Below are 18,655 nucleotides of genomic sequence, written 5' to 3' on the forward strand. Positions count from 1 at the left end.
GTGACGAAGGGACTAACCCAAAAGCTTGTGAATTTACCATCAAATAAATCGGTTGGACTTAAACCTGGTGTTGTCAGTCTTCTTCCTGTGTTTACCCCAGTCCAACACCGGCATCTCCACATCAAGGTCAGAATGATCAGTGAGTCAGTGCGTTCTGTGGGGGGGTGGAGCTGGAGGAGGTGGGGATGATAGTGACACCCAGTTCTGGAAATGCTGGGTGCTGTCTCCAGCTGATAAGGGACAGAGTTTGCAAACTGCGTCCACTCACACTGCGGAGGGAGCAGGAATCACCAGGAGCCACAACCCCCACAGGGGAAGGAACGAGTCCCAGTCCGCAACTCCTCAGTAGAAGACGAAGCACCATGGCAGACACGAGGAGATTGGTCCTGATCCTGTTCTGCATCGTCCCTGTTCTAAGCGGTAAGATGGTCACTTTGTTGAGGGCAGCTTCACACGGCAGGAGGGTTCCACTCTGCAAAAGCATCAGCTTCAAAAATGGCACCTGTGATTCGACTAAAAAAATTCTGTGTCCCTTATCCTTCAGTTACAGCTCAGGCTTTCCAATCTCCTCAGACAGGAAACAGGGAGCTTCACTCTGTATCTCACCCCATGCTGTACCTGTCCTGGGAGTGTTTGATTGGGGGACAGTGTAGAGGGAGCTTTACTCTGTATCTAACCCCGTGCTGTACCTGTCCTGGGAGTGTTTGATGGGGACAGTGTAGAGGGAGCTTTACTCTGTATCTAACCCCGTGCTGTACCTGTCCTGGGAGTGTTTGATGGGGACAGTGTAGAGGGAGCTTTACTCTGTATCTAACCCCGTGCTGTACCTGTCCTGGGAGTGTTTGATGGGGACAGTGTAGAGGGAGCTTTACTCTGTATCTAACCCCGTGCTGTACCTGTCCTGGGAGTGTTTGATGGGGGACAGTGTAGAGGGAGCTTTACTCTGTATCTAACCCCGTGCTGTACCTGTCCTGGGAGTGTTTGATGGGGACAGTGTAGAGGGAGCTTTACTCTGTATCTAACCCCGTGCTGTACCTGTCCTGGGAGTGTTTGATGGGGGACAGTGTAGAGGGAGCTTTACTCTGTATCTAACCCCGTGCTGTACCTGTCCTGGGAGTGTTTGATGGGGACAGTGTAGAGGGAGCTTTACTCTGTATCTAACCCCGTGCTGTACCTGCCCTGGGAGTGTTTGATGGGGGGACAGTGTAGAGGGAGCTTTACTCTGTATCTAACGCCTGGCTGTACCTGTCCTGGGAGTGTTTGATGGGGGACAGTGTAGAGGGAGCTTTACTCTGTATCTAACCCCGTGCTGTCCCTGTCCTGGGAGTGTTTGATGGGGGGACAGTGTAGAGGGAGCTTTACTCTGTATTTAACCCCGTGCTGTACCTGTCTTGGGAGTGTTTGATGGGGGGACAGTGTAGAGGGAGCTTTACTCTGTATCTAACGCCTGGCTGTACCTGTCCTGGGAGTGTTTGATGGGGGACAGTGTAGAGGGAGCTTTACTCTGTATCTAACGCCTGGCTGTACCTGTCCTGGGAGTGTTTGATGGGGGACAGTGTAGAGGGAGCTTTACTCTGTATCTAACCCCGTGCTGTCCCTGTCCTGGGAGTGTTTGATGGGGGGACAGTGTAGAGGGAGCTTTACTCTGTATCTAACCCCGTGCTGTACCTGTCCTGGGAGTGTTTGATGGGGACAGTGTAGAGGGAGCTTTACTCTGTATCTAACCCCATGCTGTACCTGTCCTCGGAGTGTTTGATGGGGGGACAGTGTAGAGGGAGCTTTACTCTGTATCTAACCCCGTGCTGTACCTGTCCTGGGAGTGTTTGATGGGGGACAGTGTAGAGGGAGCTTTACTCTGTATCTAACCCCGTGCTGTACCTGTCCTGGGAGTGTTTGATGGGGGACAGTGTAGAGGGAGCTTTACTCTGTATCTAACGCCTGGCTGTACCTGTCCTGGGAGTGTTTGATGGGGGACAGAGTAGAGGGAGCTTTACTCTGTATCTAACCCCGTGCTGTACCTGTCCTGGGAGTGTTTGATGGGGGACAGTGTAGAGGGAGCTTTACTCTGTATCTAACCCCGTGCTGTACCTGTCCTGGGAGTGTTTGATGGGGGGACAGTGTAGAGGGAGCTTTACTCTGTATCTAACGCCTGGCTGTACCTGTCCTGGGAGTGTTTGATGGCGGGACAGTGTAGAGGGAGCTTTACTCTGTAACTAACCCCGTGCTGTACCTGTCCTGGGAGTGTTTGATGGGGGGACAGTGTAGAGGGAGCTTTACTCTGTATCTAACCCCGTGCTGTACCTGACCTCAGAGATACATGTAGAACCTACCCTATCTCGAGAATCTCCTCCAGCCCCTACATCTCTTCCGAAATCTCCTCCAATTCCGGCCTCTCAAGCATCCCCGATTTCCATCTCTCCACCACTGGTGGCTGTCCCTTCAGCTTCCTGGGGGGCACTAAGCTGTGGAATCCCTTTTCTGAATGGAGGGCTGTGACGAGCGGTGTTTGTAGTATATATGAGTGATTTGGAGGAAAATGTAGCCTGTCTGATGAGTAAGTTCGCAGACAATTCAGAAATTGCTGGATTTGCTGATTGTGAAGGGGGTTGTCAGAGGATACAGCAGGATATAGATCAGTTGGAGACTTGGGCAGAGAGATGGCAGATGGAGTTTAATCCAGACAAATGTGAGGGAATACATTTTGGAAGGTCTAATACAGATAGGAAATATACAGTAAATGGCAGAACCCTTAAGAGTATTGATAGGCAGAGGGATCTGGGTGTACAGGTACACAGGGCACTGAAAGTGACAATGCAGGTGGAGAAGGTAGTCAAGAAGGCACACGGCATGCTTGCCTTCATCGGCCGGGGCATTGAGTTTAAAAATTGACAAGTCATGTTGCAGCTTTATAGAACCTTAGTTAGGCTGCACTTGGAATATAGTGTTCAATCCTGGTCGCCACACTACCAGAAGGATGTGGAGGCTTTGGAGAGGGTACAGAAAAGATTTACCAGGATGTTGCCTGGTATGGAGGGCATTAGCTATGAGGAGAGGTTGGAGAAACTTGGTTTGTTCTCACTGGAACGATGGAGGTTGAGGGGAGACCTGATAGAAGTCTACAAGATTATGAGAGGCATGGACAGAGTGGATAGTCAGAAGCTTTTTCCCAGGATGGAAGAGTCAATTTCTAGGGGGCACAGGTTTAAGGTGCATGGGGGAAAGTTTCGAGGAGATGTGTGAGGGAAGTTTTTTACACAGAGGGTGGTGAATGTCTGGAAGGCTCTGCCAGGGGAGGGGGTGGGAGCAGGTACGATAGCAGCATTTAAGGGACAATCAGACATAAATCAGATGGGAAAGGAAGGATACGGACTCTGTAAGTGCGTACGGTTTTAGTTTAGGCAGACATCATGGTCAGCACACGCTTGGAGGGGCCGAAGGGCCTGTTCCTGTGCTGTCCTGTTCTTTGTTCTTTCCTCGTCTCTCTCCTCATTTCAGAAGCTCCTTCAAGCTGATCTCTTTGTCTGAGATTCTGGATTCTCAGTTTGTCTTCTCGTTCTGTGTGGGGCTGATCCCTCGGTCTGAAAGACTTGCTGGTGAGGGTGGATTGGCCGTGCTAAATTCTCCCTCGGTGTTTCTCGAACAGGTGTTGGAGCGTGGCCACTGGGGGAATTTCACAGTCACTTCATTGCAGTGTTAATGTAAGCCTCACTTGTGACCCTAATAAATAAACTTTAAACTTTATGTGACTATAAATTGGGGCAGATGTTCCGGAATTCTTTGGACACTTACCAGTGGAGACATTAACCACTGGGTAATCCTTTCGGAATGGGACAATGACTTGGTCTCAAAACTTTGGTTCACTTTACAAAGTGTTGCTGTCCTGCCTGATATTTCTCCACTCCCTGATCTCCCCTCTTCTTAACCACACTCCTGCCACCCCGTCCCCCTCAGCCACATGCGCCTGGACAGGTTCTGGGCCGCAGTGGGAGAGTGAAGGGATTTGGGGGGATGTGGGTGGGATTATATTACAGTGAGTTCACATTTTAATCTCCTTCTCATACACATGCTGTTTCTGAAGGTATTTTACAAACGTTCCTGGCTCTCTATGCTCTGGCAGTGAGCAGGTTTAACCCGTACACACACACCCAGCACTGGGTCAATTATCTACACTCGATGATAAGGGAGTTTTTGGTTCTGGGTGACACAGATACAGTTTGAACAGAATAATCAAGGGTTTGGCAGCCGGCTTCTGTAGCGTCAGAATTACTTGATGCCTTTCACTCCCATGCGTTTATCCAGCTTCCTCCCCATTCAACACATCGACACTATTCGCCTCAACCACTGTCTACAGGAGCGAGTCCCACATTCTCCCCCACTCCCCGTGGGAGTGAGTCCCACATTCTCCCCCACTCCCCGTGGGAGCGAGTCCCACATTCTCCCCCACTCCCCGTGGGAGTGAGTCCCACATTCTCCCCCACTCCCCGTGGGAGCGAGTCCCACATTCTCCCCCACTCCCCGTGGGAGCGAGTCCCACATTCTCCCCACTCCCCGTGGGAGTGAGTCCCACATTCTCCCCACTCCCCATGGGAGCAAGTCCCACATTCTCCCCACTCCCCGTGGGAGCGAGTCCCACATTCTCCCCACTCCCCGTGGGAGCGAGTCCCACATTCTCCCCCACTCCCCGTGGGAGCGAGTCCCACAGTCTCCCCCACTCCCCGTGGGAGCGAGTCCCACATTCTGTCTCTGTCACTCTACCAACTTGCCTGTGTCCTTTTGGAGTTTACACTCTGCTCCTCAAACTCTGGAAGTGTTCCCTGCACACCAAGATCGAGATCGTTCATAACACCAGGAAATGAAAGAGCCCCAACACCGACCCCTGCAATTGTACAGGGTGTTGGTGAGGCCACACCTGGAGTATTGGGTACAGTTTTGGTCTCCTTATCTGAGGAAGGATGTCCTTGCTATAGAGGGAGCACAGCGAAGGTTTTCCAGGCTGATTCCTGGGATGGCAGGTCTGTCATATGAGGAGAGACTCAGTGGGTTAGGATTCTATTCACTATATTCCAGGGGTCAGAGTTTGAGGATAAGGGGTAAACCTTTTAGAACTGAGGTGAGGAGAAATTTCTTCACCCAGAGGGTGGGGAATGTGTGGAATTCACTCCCACAGGAAGGAGCTGAGGAGAAAACATTGAATGTATTCAAGAGGCGGCTGGATTTAGCACTTGGGGTGAATGGGGTCAAAGGTTATGGGGGGAAAGCAGGATGAGGCTATTGAGTTGGATAATCAGCCATGATGGTGATGAATGGGGAAGCAGGCTCGATGGGCAGAATGGCCTCCTATCCTCTATGTTGAATTTAATTTGATCTGATTTATTATTATCACCCGTTCTGGGATACAGTGATGTTACGAGGCGGAGGTGGTTCCCCTTTTGAGAAGTCACACTGAATCCCCCAGAGAGGAATCCCGGGCTTTGTAATCTGTGAAAAGAGTTTGGGAAGTTGTTCTTCATTTAACGTTTCGAGATTTATGAGCAGAAAGAGCTGACAGTCTCGTTCAGTGAATAATTAACAAGTTATTTCTTAAACCAACCGGCAACTTTAACAAAACAAGTAACATGTTGATTAAAGTAAGATTCCACTGGGATGCTGTTCAAATAAATACAAGGATCATTCATTACCAAAAGGTAATAATACTAACTTAATGACTTTCAAAAAAAATACAAACAAGTTTTGTGGCTTTGGAAAAACCTTTGGAGTTCTTTTGGCAACTGCGCTCTCTCAGCTCTTTCTGGTTTGATAGTTTTCATTGGATAGATGAAGAGTTCCCGTCAGATGCATTTTTTTGTAACTGGCAGAGAGCCTCTCTCTCCCTCTCTTGGTGTTGAGAGGTGGTAGCTCTTTAGTTGAACTGCAGGCAGCTGAGTTCCTCTTGAGAACTCTGATATCCATCAATTTTCCTGCACCAGGATTAGTGTGATATTTTCAACAACAGCAAATTCAAATTTGATAGGTTCCTGATCACTGAATGTCTTAAACTTTCTCTTAAACTTTAAGAGAAATGGATATAGATTCACCAAATGTGCTTCAAATTAATCTAGGCTATTGAACCTATTCCATCTGTCAAAATTCAAAAGCCTGAAAAGCCTGTTACCAGGAGAACCCAATGCTTGGGCCTCATTACAAATGTTGCAGCCTGTGTACCCTGTGTACCTCTGCATTTTAAACCCCCAATCACTGACACAACACCAGCTTTAAAAGAAACCATGCCTCACAAACTCAACTTTGCAACAGTGAAAAGTATTGATGAGTGTGGGCTCTTCTGACAAAGCACACCATTCATAGAGTACTGAGGGGAGAAAGAGAGAGTGCAGAATGTAGTGTTACAGTCACAGCGAGGGTGTAGAGAAAGATCAACTTAATGCGAGGTAGGTTCATTCAAAAGTCTGACAGCAGCAGGGAAGAAGCTGTTCTTGAGTCGGTCGGTACGGGACCTCAGGCTTTTGTATCTTTTTCCTGAAGGAAGAAGGTGGAAGAGAGAATGTCCGGGGTGTGTGGGGTCCTTAATTATACCGGCTGCTTTCCCCCGAGGCAGCGGGAAGTGTAGACAGAGTCAGTGGATGGGAGGCTGGTTTGTGTGATGGACTGGGCTACATTCACGGTCTTTTGTAGTTCCTTGTGGTCTTGGGCAGAGCAGGAGCCCAGACCGAGCTGTGATACAACCAGAAAGAATGCTTTCTGTGTTTCTATTTATGGGATCTTCATGCTCGTCCTGCCATGGGAATCGTAGCGGATGTGGAGGGGTGGGGGGTGGGGGGGGAGGTGTCCATGCAAAGGACTTCCAGTGGGATTTTCCAGTTTTCCAGCTGGCATAGCTGGAAAATCCCACCCTACGTTTGTCTCAGTGCGACGGGTCATCGTCCAAGTTGAAGAATATACATTGACCAATCCTTTGTTTCCTGTTGCTCTGTCAGTGTCCTCAGCCCTCACCACAGCGACTCTCCCGGTATCACCCTCAGGTGAATCTACGGAAACGACTGGAGCTGGTACGTTAATCCTCACCTCATTCCCACTTCTCTCGGCAGTGTTGGGCTGGCGTGCGTCACTGCAGGATGGGCTGCCTGGGGTCAAAGGGTCCCCTCGGGTCACGACACTTTGACCCCTGACCAAGGCTGGTCTGACCGCCCGCTCCTCCTGCGATGGAAACCTGTGGAGAAATTCCAACGCCCAAATTCCCTCCCACACGAGAGTCCGAGGGTAAAGTCGGGTCTGGAGGTGACCGTAGGGGCCGGGGGGGAGGGGGGGAGGGTGACGGTTTCAGCAGACGACCAGCCGAGGTGGGGGTGGGGGGTGGGGGGTGGGGGGTGCGGAAATTGTCAATCACAGCGATCGTGTGAACCGTGAGGTGGGGAGCCCCCCCCACTCCCAACCCCCCGGGTCAAAGGTGACACTGAGCTGACGGCCAAATCCTTCTCCACACACCAACAGACAGAATTGGAGCAAAGTAGTCCATTCGGCCCCTCGAGGCTGCTAACCCCCTTTGATAAGATCCCAGTTGATCTGTTTGTGCTGAGTTTCACATCTCCCATCATTCCCCTCACCCCACCCGATAACCTCTGATTCCCTCGCCCAATGAGAATCTCTCTATCGCCGTCTTCAAGATATTTGGTGTCTCTTCCCAAACCGCCCCCCCACCCCCCCAGCAACCGCCTGAGGGAGAGGGTTCCAAACCCTCCGAGGGAAAACAATCTCTCCTTGTCCCTTTCCCGAGGGAAGGTTAGTGGTGGGGGGAGGGGCGGCCATTTTGGCCGGAGTGGCAGCAGGGAAGAAGCTGTTCTTGAGTCGGTCGGTACGGGACCTCAGACTTTTGTATCCTTTTCCCCATGGAAGAAGGTGGAGGAGGGTTAGAGGAATTGATAGGCGGTTCTGTGGGCAAAAGCGGGACTCCAGGATGGTGGTCTGCCTCCCTGGAGCAGGGCTACAGGATGTGTCGGAGAGGGTAGAGGGAATCTTGAAGGGCCAAGGGACCCAGGCGGATGTAATTATACACGTAGGAGAGAGGGACATAGGAAGGAAGAGCAGGGGGGAAATACGTAGGCAGTTCAGGGAGTTGGGGGCCAGGCTGAAGTGTAGGGCCTCCAGGGTGGTGATCTCTGGGCTGCTGCCAGTGCCCAGTAATAGCAGGGATAAGAATAATGAGATCCTGCAGCTGAATGTGTGGCTGAGGGATTGGTGCAGGACAGAGGGTTTTAGTTTTGTTGACCATTGGGAAGTCTTTGCAAAGGAAGGGCACTTGTATAAGAGGGATAGGGAACACTTAAATGGGAAGGGGAAACATATTTTAGCTGGGAGGTTAGCTGGAGTGTTTAGGCAGGGTTTAAACTAGTATGGAGGGGGGGTGGGGAGGAGAGAGACAGCTCAGGCACTAGGAGTGAGTTGGAGGTCAGGGTAAGTCTAGTTGATAGGGAAATCCCCCAGGAGAAGGAGGATCCGAGAGGGCCTGAGGGTCTTAGGTGCATCTGTTTTAATGCGAGGAGTGTGACGGGAAAGTCAGATGAACTTAGGGCCTTGATGTTCGCGAGGAATTTAGATGTGGTGGCAGTGACAGAGATGTGGTTAAAGGAGGGGCAGGACTGGCAGCTAAATATTCCAGGGTATAAGTGTTTTAGGCGTGATAGAGGAGGGTTGAAAAGAGAAGGGGGAGTGGCACTCTTAGTTAGGGAGCAGATCACAGCGGTGCAGAGGGAGGATAACATGGGGGGGTTGGGAATTGAGTCTCTGTGGGTGGAGTTGAGGAATAGGAAGGGGGCCATTCCTATGCTAGAAGTGTACTATAGGCCGCCCAATAGCCCACGGGCAGTGGCAGAGGGTATATGTAGGGACATTTTGGATAAGTGTAGGAAGAACAGGGTTGTTGCAGTGGGAGATTTTAATCTCCCTGGGGTGGATTGGAAGGTGCCTAGAGCTGGGGGTTTGGACGGGGAGGAATGCATAAGATGTGTATTGGAAGGATCCTTGCAGCAGTATGTAGATAGCCCGACTAGAGAGGGGGCGATACTGGATTTAGTTCTGGGAAAGAAGCCGGGTCAGGTGGTTGAGGTTGCGGTAGGTGAACATGTACTCACGAAGGAGAGGGGCTTGATGTCTGGTACGATCATTGAGGGAGCGGTAGACCAATTGAAAGATCTATCGATTACGAGGGAAGAAGTGTTAGGGCTTTTAGCTGGCATTAAAACCAATAAATCTCCGGGGCCCGATTGCATTTATCCTAGGCTGCTTAAAGAGGCGAGGGATGAGATTGCTGGGCCTCTGACGCAAATCTTTGTCTCTTCTTTGGACACAGGTGAGGTCCCAGAGGACTGGAGGATAGCGAACGTGGTACCGTTGTTTAAAAAGGGTAGGAGGGATAATCCGGGTAACTATAGGCTTAACGTCAGTGGTAGGTAATTTGATGGAGAGGATTCTTAGGGATAGGATGTATGCGCACTTGGAGCGTTGCGATCTGATTAAGGATACGCAGTACGGCTTTGTCAAGGGGAAGTCTTGCCTTACGAATCTGGTAGAATTCTTTGAGGAGGTGACAAAAACGGTCGACGACGTACGAGCCGTTGATGTCGTCTATATGGATTTCAGTAAGGCGTTTGACAAAGTCCCTCATGGTGGGTTGGTACAGAAGATTAAAGCTCATGGGATATGTGGTCAGGTATCTAGATGGGTAGAGAACTGGCTTGCAAAGAGGAGTCAGAGAGTAGTAGTGGAGGGGTCTTTTTCTAGCTGGAGGTCTGTCACTAGTGGTGTGCCGCAGGGTTCAGTACTGGGACCTCTTCTCTTTGTAGTGTATATAAATGATTTGGAAGAGGGAGTAGGTGGTGTGATCAGCAAATTTGCTGATGACACCAAGATGGCTGGTTTGGCGGGCAGTGAGGAGCAGTGTCTGGCAATACAGCAGGATATTGATAGACTGGTATATTGGGCAGATATATGGCAAATGGAGTTTAATCCGGATATATGTGAGGTGATGCAGGGGGGAGTTATATGATAAAGGGTAAGCTCGTAAGGAATATAGAATCGCAGCGAGACCTGGGGGTGCAAGTGCACAAGTCTTTGAAGGTGGCAGTGCAAGTGGAGAGTGTGGTGAAGAAAGCCTATGGTATGTTAGCCTTTATAGGAAGGGGTATAGAATATCAGAGCTGGAGTCTAATGTTGCAGTTGTATAGAACGTTGGTTAGGCCACATTTGGAGTACAGCGTCCAGTTCTGGTCGCCTTACTACCGGAAGGACGTGGAGACTCTGGAGAGAGTGCAGAGGAGGTTTACCAGGATGTTGCCTGGTATGGAAGGACTCGGGTATGAGGAAAGATTGAAGAAATTGGGGCTCTTTTCCCTTGAAAGATGCCGACTGAGGGGGGATCTAATAGAGGTATATAAGATTATGAAGGGTATAGATAGAGTAAACAGAGGTAAGCTATTTCCTATGATAGAGACACGTAGGACAAGGGGCCATGGACTTAAGGTGAGGGGGGAGAGGTATAACACAGATATTAGAGGGAGGTTTTTCACACAGAGGGTAGTGGGGGTATGGAATGCTCTGCCAAGTAAAGTGGTGGTGGCAAACACGCTAGAGTCCTTCAAGAGTAACTTAGACAGGGACATGACTGGGTTGGAGATGGGTGGATATAGGAGATTGTTTTAAATAAGGGTCATTAGCATTGGGGCGTCCCTGGTAATGTAAATGGGTATAGTATGATAATAATGTTTTTTCTCTTTTCATTCACGGGTTTTAAGTCGGTCCGCCTTGTGTCCAACGAGGGACATACACGCGATGGGTCGTACTGGGGCTGCTCTTGGTTGTTCGAGATTGGCCTAGTGCTTCATGTCGTTAGTGTGTGCCTAAACTGGACAAGATACTGGGCAAGACGACAGCTCAGTGACTATCACTGATTGCTGTGCAGACACATGGATTTGGGCCGGTGTCTGTGGGAGTTTGCGCATTCTCCCCGTGCTTGCGTGGGTTTTCTCCGGGTGCTCCGGTTTCCTCCCACACCCCAAAGATGTGCTGTTAGGCTGATTGGCAGGAATAAATTGTCCCTAAGTCAGTTTCCCTCAATGTGGATGGCCATAAAACATTAGACAGGGGTCGTGGGTGGAGAGGGGGACTGGTGGTGTTGAGATGGCGGCGCGGGCTCGTTGGGCCGAAGGGCCTGTTTCCCGGGCTGATTTTGTTCTTTGTTCTTTTAGGAGAGAATGTCCGGGGTGTGTGGGGTCCTTAATTATACCGGCTGCTTTTCCTGAGGCAGTGGGAAGTGTAGACAGAGTCAATGGATGGGAGGCTGGTTTGTGTGATGGGTTGGGCTACATTCACAACCTTTTGTAGTTCCTTGTGATCTTGGGCAGAGCAGGAGCCCAGACCGAGCTGTGATACAACCGGAAAGAATGCTTTCTGTGTTTCTATTTATGGGATCTTCATGTCCATCCTGCCATGGGAATCGTAGCGGATGTGGAGGGTGGGGGTTGGGGGGGAGGTGTCCTTGCAAACGCCTTCCAGTGGGATTTTCCAGTTTTCCAGCTGGCATAGCTGGAAAATCCCACCCTACGTTTGTCTCAGTGCGACGGGTCATCGTCCAAGTTGAAGAATATACATTGACCAATCCTTTGTTTCCTGTTGCTCTGTCAGTGTCCTCAGCCCTCACCACAGCGACTCTCCCGGTATCACCCTCAGGTGAATCTACGGAAACGACTGGAGCTGGTACGTTAATCCTCACCTCATTCCCACTTCTCTCGGCAGTGTTGGGCTGGCGTGCGTCACTGCAGGATGGGCTGCCTGGGGTCAAAGGGTCCCCTCGGGTCACGACACTTTGACCCCTGACCAAGGCTGGTCTGACCGCCCGCTCCTCCTGCGATGGAAACCTGTGGAGAAATTCCAACGCCCAAATTCCCTCCCACACGAGAGTCCGAGGGTAAAGTCGGGTCTGGAGGTGACCGTAGGGGCCGGGGGGGAGGGGGGGAGGGTGACGGTTTCAGCAGACGACCAGCCGAGGTGGGGGTGGGGGGTGGGGGGGCAGAAATTGTCAATCACAGCGATCGTGTGAACCGTGAGGTGGGGAGCCCCCCCCCACTCCCACCCCCCCGGGGTCAAAGGTGACACTGAGCTGACGGCCAAATCCTTCTCCACACACCAACAGACAGAATTGGAGCAAAGTAGTCCATTCGGCCCCTCGAGGCTGCTAACCCCCTTTGATAAGATCCCAGTTGATCTGTTTGTGCTGAGTTTCACATCTCCCATCATTCCCCTCACCCCACCCAATAACCTCTGATTCCCTCGCCCAATGAGAATCTCTCTATCGCCGTCTTCAAGATATTTGGTGTCTCTTCCCAAACCCCCCCCCCACCCCCCCAGCAACCGCCTGAGGGAGAGGGTTCCAAACCCTCCGAGGGAAAACAATCTCTCCTTGTCCCTTTCCCGAGGGAAGGTTAGTGGTGGGGGGAGGGGCGGCCATTTTGGCCGGAGTGGCAGCAGGGAAGAAGCTGTTCTTGAGTCGGTCGGTACGTGACCTCAGACTTTTGTATCCTTTTCCCCATGGAAGAAGGTGGAGGAGGGTTAGAGGAATTGATAGGCGGTTCTGTGGGCAAAAGCGGGACTCCAGGATGGTGGTCTGCCTCCCTGGAGCAGGGCTACAGGATGTGTCGGAGAGGGTAGAGGGAATCTTGAAGGGCCAAGGGCCCCAGGCGGATGTAATTATACACGTAGGAGAGAGGGACATAGGAAGGAAGAGTAGGGGGGAAATACGTAGGCAGTTCAGGGAGTTGGGGGCCAGGCTGAAGTGTAGGGCCTCCGGGGTGACGATCTCTGGGCTGCTGCCAGTGCCCAGTAATAGCAGGGATAAGAATAATGAGATCCTGCAGCTGAATGTGTGGCTGAGGGATTGGTGCAGGACAGAGGGTTTTAGTTTTGTTGACCATTGGGAAGTCTTTGCAAAGGAAGGGCACTTGTATAAGAGGGATAGGGAACACTTAAATGGGAAGGGGAAACATATTTTAGCTGGGAGGTTAGCTGGAGTGTTTAGGCAGGGTTTAAACTAGTATGGAGGGGGGGTGGGGAGGAGAGAGACAGCTCACTCACTGGGAGTGAGTTGGAGGTCAGGGTAAGTCTAAATGATAGGGAAATCCCCCAGGAGAAGGAGGATCCGAGAGGGACTGAGGGTCTTAGGTGCATCTGTTTTAATGCGAGGACTGTGACGGGAAAGTCAGATGAACTTAGGGCCTTGATGTTCGTGAGGAATTTAGATGTGGTGGCAGTGACAGAGATGTGGTTAAAGGAGGGGCAGGACTGGCAGCTTAAATGTTCCAGGGTATAAGTGTTTTAGGCATGATAGGGGTGGGTTGAAAAGAGGAGGGGGAGTGGCACTCTTAGTTAGGGAGCAGATCACAGCGGTGCAGAGGGAGGATAACATGGAGGGGTTGGAAATTGAGTCTCTGTGGGTGGAGTTGAGGAATAGGAAGTGGGCCATTACTATGCTAGAAGTGTACTATAGGCCGCCCGATAGCCCACGGGCAGTGGAAGAGGGTATATGTAGGGACATTTTGGATAAGTGTAGGAAGAACAGGGTTGTTGTAGTGGGAGATTTTAATCTCCCTGGGGTGGATTGGAAGGTGCCTAGAGCTGGGGGTTTGGACGGGGAGGAATTCATAAGATGTGTATTGGAAGGATCCTTGCAGCAGTATGTAGATAGCCCGACTAGAGAGGGGGCTATACTGGATTTAGTTCTGGGAAATGAGCCGGGTCAGGTGGTTGAGGTTGCGGTAGGTGAACATGTGGCTAATAGTGACCACAACTCCGTCTACTTTAGGATACGAATGGAAAAAGACGAGAGCTGTCCTAAGGGGAGGGTGCTAAATTGGGGGAAGGCTAGATACAGCTGGATTAGGCAGGAGCTTAGGGATACAGACTGGGATAGGCTGTTGGAAGGCAAGACCACGTTAGGCATGTGGGAGTCTTTCAAGGGAAAACTGCAAAGGGTGCAGGAAAGGCATGTGCCGGTTAGGAGAAAGGATGGGAAAGGTAGGATTAGGGAACCGTGGATTACTAGAGATATAGAAGACCTGGTTAGGAAGAAACGAGAGGCATATGTCAGGTCTAAGCAACTGGGAACGGAGAGAGCGTTGGAGGAATACAGAGAGAGTAGGAGGGATCTCAAACGGGGAGTTAGGAGAGCAAAGAGGGGGCATGAGATGGCTTTGGCAGGTGGGATTAAGGAGAATCCAAAGGCGTTTTACTCCTATCTTAAGAACAAAAGGGTGGCTAGGGGTAAAATCGGCCCCCTCAGGGACAGACGTGGGGAATTATGCTTAGAGGCTGAGGGAATGGGGGAGATCCTGAATGAATACTTTGCGTCGGTATTCACGAAGGAGAGGGGCTTGATGTCTGGTACAGTCATCGAGGGAGCGGTAGACCAATTGAAAGATCTATCGATTACGAGGGAAGAAGTGTTAGGGCTTTTAGCTGGCATTAAAACCAATAAATCTCCGGGGCCTGATTGCATATATCCTAGGCTGCTTAAAGAGGCGAGGGATGAGATTGCTGGGCCTCTGACGCAAATCTTTGTCTCTTCTTTGGACACAGGTGGGGTCCCAGAGGACTGGAGGATAGCGAACGTGGTACCGTTGTTTAAAAAGGGTAGGAGGGATAATCCGGGTAACTATAGGCTTAACGTCAGTGGTAGGTAAGTTGATGGAGAGGATTCTTAGGGATAGGATGTATGCGCACTTGGAGCGTTGCGATCTGATTAAGGATACGCAGCACGGCTTTGTAAAGGGGAAGTCTTGCCTTACGAATCTGGTAGAATTCTTTGAGGAGGTGACAAAAACGGTTGACGAAGGACGAGCCGTTGATGTCGTCTATATGGATTTCAGTAAGGCGTTTGACAAAGTCCCTCATGGTAGGTTGGTACAGAAGATTAAAGCTCATGGGATATGTGGTCAGGTATCTAGATGGGTAGAGAACTGGCTTGCAAAGAGGAGTCAGAGAGTAGTTGTGGAGGGGTCTTTTTCTAGCTGGAGGTCTGTCACTAGTGGTGTGCCGCAGGGTTCAGTACTGGGACCTCTTCTCTTTGTAGGGTATATGAATGATTTGGAGAGGGAGTAGGTGGTGTGATCAGCAAATTTGCTGATGACACCAAGATGGCTGGATTGGCGGGCAGTGAGGAGCAGTGTCTGGCAATAAAGCAGGATATTGATAGACTGGTATATTGGGCAGATATATGGCAAATGGAGTTTAATCCGGATAAATGTGAGGTGATGCATTTTGGCCGGAATAATGTAGGGGGAAGTTATATGGTAAAGGGTAAGCCCGTAAGGAGTATAGAATCGCAGCGAGACCTGGGGGTGCAAGTGCACAAGTCTTTGAAGGTGGCAGTGCAAGTGGAGAGTGTGGTGAAGAAAGCCTATGGTATGTTAGCCTTTATAGGAAGGGGTATAGAATATAAGAGCTGGAGTCTAATGTTGCAGTTCTACAGAACATTGGTTAGGCCACATTTGGAGTACTGAGTCCAGTTCTGGTCGCCTTACTACCAGAAGGACGTGGAGACTCTGGAGAGAGTGCAGAGGAGGTTTACCAGGATGTTGCCTGGTATGGAAGGCCTTGGGTATGAGGAAAGATTGAAGAAATTGGGGCTGTTTTCCCTTGAAAGATGCCGACTGAGGGGGGGATCTAATAGAGGTATATAAGATTATGAAGGGTATAGATAGAGTAAACAGAGGTAAGCTATTTCCTATGATAGAGACACGTAGGACAAGGGGCCATGGACTTAAGGTGAGCAGGGAGCGTTATAACACAGATATTAGAGGGAGGTATTTCACACCGAGGGTAGTGGGGGTATGGAATGCTCTGCCAAGTAAGGTGGTGGAGGCAAACACGCTAGAGTCCTTTAAGAGTAACTTAGACAGGCACATGACTGAGTTGGAGATGGGTGGATATAGGAGATTGTTTTAAATAAGGGTCATTAGCATTGGGGCGTCCCTGGTAATGTAAATGGGTATAGTATGATAATAATGTTTTTTCTCTTTTCATTCACGGGTTTTAAGTCGGTCCACCTTGTGTCCAACGAGGGGCATACACGCGATGGGTCGTACTGGGGCTGCTCTTGGTTGTTCGAGATTGGCCTAGTGCTTCATGTTGTTAGTGTGTGCCTAAACTGGACCAGATACTGGGCAAGACGACAGCTCAGTGACTATCGCTGATTGCTGTGCAGACACATGGATTTGGGCCGGTGTGTGTGGGAGTTTGCGCATTCTCCCCGTGCTTGCGTGGGTTTTCTCCGGGTGCTCCGGTTTCCTCCCACACCCCAAAGATGTGCTCTTAGGCTGATTGGCAGGAATAAATTGTCCCTAAATCAGTTTCCCTCAATGTGGATGGCCATAAAACATTAGACAGGGGTCATGGGTGGAGAGGGGGACTGGTGGTGTTGAGATGGCGGCGCGGGCTCGTTGGGCCGAAGGGCCTGTTTCCCGGGCTGATTTTGTTCTTTGTTCTTTTCGGAGAGAATGTCCGGGGTGTGTGGGGTCCTTAATTATACCGGCTGCTTTTCCTGAGGCAGTGGGAAGTGTAGACAGAGTCAATGGATGGGAGGCTGGTTTGTGTGATGGGTTGGGCTACATTCACAACCTTTTGTAGTTCCTTGTGATCTTGGGCAGAGCAGGAGCCCATACCGAGCTGTGATACAACCAGAAAGAATGCTTTCTATGTTTCTATTTATGGGATCTTCATGTCCATCCTGCCATGGGAATCGTAGCGGATGTGGAGGGTGGGGTTGGGGGGGAGGTGTCCATGCAAAAGCCTTCCAGTGGGATTTTCCAGTTTTCCAGCTGGCATAGCTGGAAAATCCCACCCTACGTTTGTCTCAGTGCGACGGGTCATCGTCCAAGTTGAAGAATATACATTGACCAATCCTTTGTTTCCTGTTGCTCTGTCAGTGTCCTCAGCCCTCACCACAGCGACTCTCCCGGTATCACCCTCAGGTGAATCTACGGAAACGACTGGAGCTGGTACGTTAATCCTCACCTCATTCCCACTTCTCTCGGCAGTGTTGGGCTGGCGTGCGTCACTGCAGGATGGGCTGCCTGGGGTCAAAGGGTCCCCTCGGGTCACGACACTTTGACCCCTGACCAAGGCTGGTCTGACCGCCCGCTCCTCCTGCGATGGAAACCTGTGGAGAAATTCCAACGCCCAAATTCCCTCCCACACGAGAGTCCGAGGGTAAAGTCGGGTCTGGAGGTGACCGTAGGGGCGGGGGGGGAGGGGGGTAGGGTGACGGTTTCAGCAGACGACCAGCCGAGGTGGGGGTGGGGGGTGGGGGGGCGGAAATTGTCAATCACAGCGATTGTGTGAACCGTGAGGTGGGGAGCCCCCCCCACTCCCAACCCCCCGGGTCAAAGGTAACGCTGAGCTGACGGCCAAATCCTTCTCCACACACCAACAGACAGAATTGGAGCAAAGTAGTCCATTCGGCCCCTCGAGGCTGCTAACCCCCTTTGATAAGATCCCAGTTGATCTGTTTGTGCTGAGTTTCACATCTCCCATCATTCCCCTCACCCCACCCGATAACCTCTGATTCCCTCGCCCAATGAGAATCTCTCTATCGCCGTCTTCAAGATATTTGGTGTCTCTTCCCAAACCCCCCCCCCACCCCCCCAGCAACCGCCTGAGGGAGAGGGTTCCAAACCCTCCGAGGGAAAACAATCTCTCCTTGTCCCTTTCCCAAGGGAAGGTTAGTGGTGGGGGGAGGGGCGGCCATTTTGGCCGGAGTGGCAGCAGGGAAGAAGCTGTTCTTGAGTCGGTCGGTACGTGACCTCAGACTTTTGTATCCTTTTCCCCATGGAAGAAGGTGGAGGAGGGTTAGAGGAATTGATAGGCGGTTCTGTGGGCAAAAGCGGGACTCCAGGATGGTGGTCTGCCTCCCTGGAGCAGGGCTACAGGATGTGTCGGAGAGGATAGAGGGAATCTTGAAGGGCCAAGGGACCCAGGCGGATGTAATTATACACGTAGGAGAGAGGGACATAGGAAGGAAGAGTAGGGGGGAAATACGTAGGCAGTTCAGGGAGTTGGGAGCCAGGCTGAAGTGTAGGGCCTCCGGGGTGACGATCTCTGGGCTGCTGCCAGTGCCCAGTAATAGCAGGGATAAGAATAATGAGATCCTGCAGCTGAATGTGTGGCTGAGGGATTGGTGCAGGACAGAGGGTTTTAGTTTTATTGACCATTGGGAAGTCTTTGCAAAGGAAGGGCACTTGTATAAGAGGGATAGGGAACACTTAAATGGGAAGGGGAAACATATTTTAGCTGGGAGGTTAGCTGGAGTGTTTAGGCAGGGTTTAAACTAGTATGGAGGGGGGGTGGGGAGGAGAGAGACAGCTCAGGCACTGGGAGTGAGTTGGAGGTCAGGGGAAGTCTAGTTGATAGGGAAATCCCCCAGGAGAAGGAGGATCCGAGAGGGCCTGAGGGTCTTAGGTGCATCTGTTTTAATGCGAGGAGTGTGACGGGAAAGTCAGATGAACTTAGGGCCTTGATGTTCGCGAGGAATTTAGATGTGGTGGCAGTGACAGAGACATGGTTAAAGGAGGGGCAGGACTGGCAGCTTAAATGTTCCAGGGTATAAGTGTTTTAGGTG

At 50.9% G+C, this 18,655-nt stretch overlaps 1 long non-coding RNA gene across 1 annotated transcript; it reads left to right on the forward strand.

The window, feature by feature from the left end:
* The first annotated feature begins 293 nt into the window (after window positions 1-293).
* Window positions 294-11,850, forward strand: LOC145339313 (uncharacterized). Its single transcript, XR_013886017.1, has 3 exons — window positions 294-420; window positions 6,972-7,043; window positions 11,671-11,850. It is a non-coding gene; the product is annotated as an uncharacterized LOC145339313 (long non-coding RNA).
* Window positions 11,851-18,655: the final 6,805 nt, after the last annotated feature.

This window comes from Carcharhinus amblyrhynchos, unplaced genomic scaffold, assembly GCF_965287045.1.
Source record: "Carcharhinus amblyrhynchos unplaced genomic scaffold, sCarAmb.v2.hapA scaffold_399, whole genome shotgun sequence".
Lineage (NCBI taxonomy): Eukaryota > Metazoa > Chordata > Chondrichthyes > Carcharhiniformes > Carcharhinidae > Carcharhinus > Carcharhinus amblyrhynchos.